This window comes from Gavialis gangeticus, unplaced genomic scaffold, assembly GCF_001723915.1.
Source record: "Gavialis gangeticus isolate Ggan-Ray unplaced genomic scaffold, GavGan_comp1, whole genome shotgun sequence".
Taxonomy (NCBI): Eukaryota; Metazoa; Chordata; order Crocodylia; family Gavialidae; genus Gavialis; species Gavialis gangeticus.
In genome coordinates this window covers 38689130-38695006 of record NW_017728993.1, presented here as the reverse complement: position 1 = coordinate 38695006, position 5877 = coordinate 38689130, and the positions used below count along the sequence as shown (strand labels likewise).

Here is a 5877-nt window from a genome sequence, read left to right as displayed (position 1 = left end):
GGGGGCATGGGGGGGGGGGGGGGGGGGGCAGATTGAGGCCCCCACATTGAGGGAGGGAGTGGGACAGAGGCAGCACAGCCAGAGCAGAGCGCAGGACAGAGCTGCAAACTGCTCGTCCAGGGGGTGCAGCTCCCACTGAGGCATACACCCTGGAAGGGCATGGGGGAAGGGGGGTGCCCCCAGTTCTGCACACAGGGTGAAAGTGGGCTGCTGCAGTGGTGCCAGGCTCTTCCTAGAGGTGGGGTTGGGCCAGGGCCACAACTGTGGCAGGCGGCAGCAGCACTGGGAGGGAGGATACAGCTAATTTTGTGGTGGCTGCAGCCCTCCCCCCCCACAGCCCTTCTCTCAGCACCACCACCACCCACCCAGAGCACAGCCTAACCTGGAACCACCCCAGACCCAGCCCACAGCAGCAGTCTGCCTTTACCCACCCTGAGCACAGATCTGGGGGCACACGTCCCCCATGCCGTCCTGGGGTAAGTGCAGTGGCAGGAGCCACCCACCTCTCCCCGTGCTGCCCAGACGAGCTGCTCACAGCTCAGTCCTCCGTCCCACCCCGGCTGTGCAACACCTGCCTCTGCACTGCCCCAGCCCCACTTTCTCCCTCACCGTGGGGGGGGCCTCAATCTGCCCCCCACACACACACACACCCCTTTTCTCCCCCTGGCGCCTTCCCCCACAACAGACTTACCAGCCGGAGGCTGCTCTCTAAGCTGCCTGGCTGCATATCAGCAATCAAATGCGTACCAGTCAATACGGCTCATTAAAAACTGGCTGTTGGTATCGGCCCCAAAAAATCTCTATCAGTGCACCCCTAGTAGCCACAGTTCAACTCATGTTTAACAACTGGAACACAGATAAATTCCATTTAACAAATGTTATATTTTATCATGACAGAAAGTAGTTATGTATTTATTTAAGAAATGGCACTTTTACATTGATACAGCTACAACTCAGTGTAAAGTTTTCACTAGGATTTTACACCAGAGGTAGCTATCTTGCATAATTTTGTGGGTCTTTTACATCAGGTAAAGGCAAAGCTAGTTTCAAAGGAACTTGAATTTACATCACAGTCCTGTTTCAACATGAAAAGTCCACCAGTGCCTGAGGAGTCTAAAAAAATGCCATTTGCAATCTATTCAGGATATACTACATGTTTTTCCAGGGATTAGGAGAGATTTTACTTTCAAGTCCATGTATCTTTAACACTTCTACCTCTCCCTCTCATTGACAGCTGGTATCAACACCACCAAGGACAGTAGTTTTTAGTTTTGTTTTGTTTTTTTTCCAAGCAAAACACCCCGACACAAATGACAGTCACTTTTTTTTTTCCACTCTTCCATGCAGCCATAAACTCACATGGCTCAAGCACATGAAATAAAATAGCCCATCAATACTAAAACTGGTATTACATAAACAAATTACATGAGGTTGACTCATAATACCAGTTACTTCAAGCTGGTTATCGATAAGCTTTTATGCCTGACTGGTGGAAATAGCAGATGCACCAGCAGATCTATCTATTAGGTTTTATTTTTCTCCTTGGCAAGAACAATAACATTCTGTACTATAAAATGCCATGAAAAACCCAAACAAACAAGGAACTACTTGCACACTGGCTTCAATGAAGTCACAATAGGAAAAATGGGGAAAATAAGAAATAAAAACAAATGACTCATATGGATTTGTCTGGGTCACTCCTTTTTAAGCCATATTAAAAGAAACCATCACTAAAAGGTGGTATCAATTAAAATATGCCTAAGTTTGACTATATTACTATTTCCACTGGAGTTTCACAATTCTGCAGCCACAGAAGCTCTTTTTAAACAAATACGCACTTCTAGCCTGTATGCTTACAGGAAAAACTTCCCACCGTCTCATTTATATATCTATGTTTTACCATTTTATATCACCACTATATTAATATAGTTATACCAATAATATCCATTCCCTCCCTTCCTGTCCCACTCAGATCATTTGTATCAGCATAAAGCTAGGTCTATACTTAAAAAGCATTGCTGGCAGAACTATACCAGTGGAGGTATGATTTTTCCCTAGCAACCAAATGACAGGCATACCAGCAAATGTTTACTTTCTGTGCTGTTTTGTAGTTCTTTTGCCAGTATACCTTATTATATTCAGTTTACTTGTTTAAGCAAATACCAGCAAAAGAATGCTATTTTAAATATTAAAGGTATCTCCAGAATAAGGGTTTGAATCAGTAGTTTATTTCAATATGTGAAAAGAAATAAATCAGCACTAGTATAACTGCAACCACACTTCGTTGTGCCGGTGTAACCATGCTGATAAGAAGTCACACCCTCACTTGAAACAGATAAACCAGTACAAAAAAAAAATCTGTCTAGACCAAGCACAACTATGAAACAGTATAAACCAACTGAGTATTTGGATTCTTGCATCACATTTGTCATTGCATATAGTCTTCCCAAATCCACTCATCTCAACAGGCTATTAAAATGTGGGTTTTGGATGTAAGAACTAAGTATCAACACTGTTAAAAAATATGACCAGTGCAATAATTAACAAACAAAACATGTTAATAAATATAATCCCAAATTTACTCAGGTGTGAGAAGAGCTAAGTATTTCTCATCTAGCATCAAAAGCTTCATGCTTTTCCAGTGACAGGTTCCATAATGCAGAATCCCTTAATCTATACAATAACTTGTATATCTTAAAAATGGAAAATGTAAGGACAGAGTAAAATCAACTGATTTTTATATGAAAAAAAAATCAATACATAAGCTGCATTACTAAACATCTTTCAACATTAATCTCAAATTTTTTACCCAAATCTGCTACAGAATTTTCAGTTTGTAGAAACTAGGGTCCATTGCTGCAGAATTTAGGTCAGCTTGTCTGTTGAGTACATAAGGCCTTAACTATAGACATACATTTTCTAGTAATCCTTCAGTAATCCCCTTCATCCTACTATGCACCTATTTTACAAAGAGCTACTAGCTTCCTTCAGATTCCATAACAAAGGCCCTCCACAGGAGAAACCTTTCTAAGAGAATTAGCAATTATTTCTTCCCTTTAAAGGCAGGAAACTAGTCATTGAATCAAACGAATGCTGGATCATAATTCACCAATTAAATTAATCAAGCTTTCTCCATTTCTTTCCAGTAAGTCTCCTCAATGCAGACTAGAAAGAAGTTTGCCTTTCTGTCCCTATACACACGAGTATAATAATCATATTTAAGAGTAAATTAAACTGAAAACATAAGGGTTAGTCTTTGACAGATAGAACATAGATACTCACAACAAACAAATCAATCAATAAATGAAAAAATAGACACCAAAGTGTTTAAAACACACTCAGAAAACCACAGAAAAAGTACACAAGACAAAAAAATATTACTAGGTATGGGACCCCTTCTAAAAAAACATATATCTATATATACAGATATCGATAGATTCACACACATGCACAGAGAGCAAATACCGTTTTTACACAAATCCACAGATGATCCTCCCCCACCCCAATTATTAGGTTCTACATATGGAAAAAAGTATACATTTGTTATAACTTGCCACATATAGGGTGCATCCAAACAAATGTGCACGCGTGTTTTGTGGCACCTCAAAAGCTTTTGGCCACTCATGCCCACCCCGAGGAACTGGAGGCACCAGTCGCCCATGCTCTTACCCAAGCTCAGGGCTGAAGCTGAAGCGTAGCAGCTGCCTGCCCCCATCTCCCCCTTGCACTTGAATACAAGGGGTTTTTTTTCCCCACCATATGGAATGGGGGGAAAAAAAACCTCATTGTGGATTTAATAAGATACTTCTTCAAAAACTAGAGATCTACACACCAGAATACTTCAGAGCTTTATATTTAAGTATATGGACAGCAACAATTCCGTAGAAAAAATTATATGCATAGAAGTGGTTGCAGGATTCAGACAGGCACTGAAGGTTTTCAGCATCTGAAAACCAGACAATTTTTTTTTCCCCAAGGCACTCTGTACCTGATCAGGCTGTACACTTTCTTCCTCTGGCTTCAGTTGGACCTGGCGTGGGCTTCAGCAGGCTTTGGGAGCAGGGAGATGCAAATCCAACTGCTGAGAATCAGTCTCTCATGTTGGCCAGCCTTGCAGAGAACTGGGCTCTTCCTGTGTGAAAGTAAAGAAAATAAACTTCTGAAAACCTGGGTGTCAACACATCACAGCTGTCTGGAAAGCTAGTCTGCAGCAAATTAAACACGCTGTCAACACCCTGCACATCCTCTTCTGCTGCTATCTCCTACTTACTATATTTTCTTGTGTATAATATGCCCCCAAATAATTTTGGGAGGCCCCAAGAAGTGGAGAAACAAAAAAATCTTACCCTGCAGTTGGTAAGTACCAGAGGTCTGGGATCTCTGGGGCTGGGTCCTAACGCAGCACACTGTGGCAGGGCCCCAATTTGGCACACCAGTGCTGGGCTATACTGCCTGGTGGGGCCTGATCCAGTATGCAGGCTCCAGATCTGTGTACCTGGTTCAGCTCTGCACACTGCCTCCAGGGCTACTCATGGTCCCAGACTTGGACTGTTCACTGGCTCTGGAACCAACCCATGCCACATGCTGGGTCAGATGCAGAGTCCAGCTATAGATCAACCCTGCGCACAGTCCCAATCCAGTAAGTGACTGGGAGGGGGACTCCTTGTGGGTCCAGAAATTTGGTGAGGGGGCACAAGCAGGGAGTGGTGGCAACATTAACTGCCTTGGTTCCTAGAGCCATGGCAATTAACATTACTGCTACTCCACCCCTCCCTCCCAAACTTCCAGAGCAGTGAGAAGTCTTTTTCTTCAACCCATAACATGCATACCAATTTTCCCCACCTGGTTTCAGGGGAAAGGTACAGATATATGCAAGAAAATATGGCATTTTAAGGATTCCAATAATCTAGGCTCTACCCTTATTTAAATAGGCGAGACTGGACAATAATTACGATAACCCTGGTACATAATCCATAATGCATACCACCTAGCTCCTTACAAATCCATGCTCAATACTCATTTCTAGTGTACCTCCTCTCATGCACTCCATCTTTCTGCTTTAACCACAACTGATGGACTGCAGGTGAATTATACTAACAACAAAACAACAAACCACACCTTCATGCAAGTTCCAGCATCTCAAGTGTCCTGCACAACTGTCTTGATTGCGTCTATATAGCATTGCACAACCCAACCTTTTAAACAGCTGATAAGTTAATCCTGTTAAACCTCATAAAATGCCCTGGAGAAACAACCTAATCAAAGGCAATGCATGACCTAGCGATGTGACTACTATGCTATGAGAGGCATCATCTTTATCACTTGCTTCTTCCCAGCGTTTCCACAAATGAAGACTGTAGGCTGGTAGTTTACTCCAGTGTCATTTAGGAAAGGCAGGCAGTCTACAAAGTGATGAGTCAGCTCTAGGAGGAGAACACCCAGAGCCCCTTCTCCACACCCCAACACATGTAACAGCAACAAACATGCATTACAGTCATGGCCTCCAATACACAAAGCACATGGACGGAGAGATGCCACATACAATTCCACTATCATACAGCAACCAGGCTAGCAACAGACGCACTTTCCGTCCAGAAAAGCAAGTCACCCCCCGCATTTCATGTGCCCCTCGACTGGCTCTTCTGGTGCTGCCGGCTTGTTTGCTAGGACAGGAGGGAACCGCACTCTGCTCCTTCCCGGCAGCCAAACGCCGGGCTGTGCCACCCCTGGGCTCCCCAAGCGCCGCAGAAACCCCGCGCGGGGACACGCCGGTTCCTCGGCCGGGCGGGCAGCGGAACGACCCCTGGCCGCCCAGCTCCGCGGCACCACCCGCCCGCGGCAGGGCAGGGCAGGGCAGGGCAGGGCCGGGCCGGGCCG

At 44.4% G+C, this 5877-nt stretch overlaps 1 protein-coding gene across 1 annotated transcript in view; it reads right to left on the bottom strand.

Moving 5' to 3' along the window:
• Positions 1-5877, bottom strand: part of LRRC8D (leucine rich repeat containing 8 family member D) — a 110424-nt gene that overhangs the window by 83189 nt on the left and 21358 nt on the right. The window contains exon 2 of the mRNA XM_019501580.1: positions 3989-4132. The gene's annotated coding sequence lies outside the window, so the exon portion shown is untranslated. The remainder of the gene's footprint in view (positions 1-3988; positions 4133-5877) is intronic.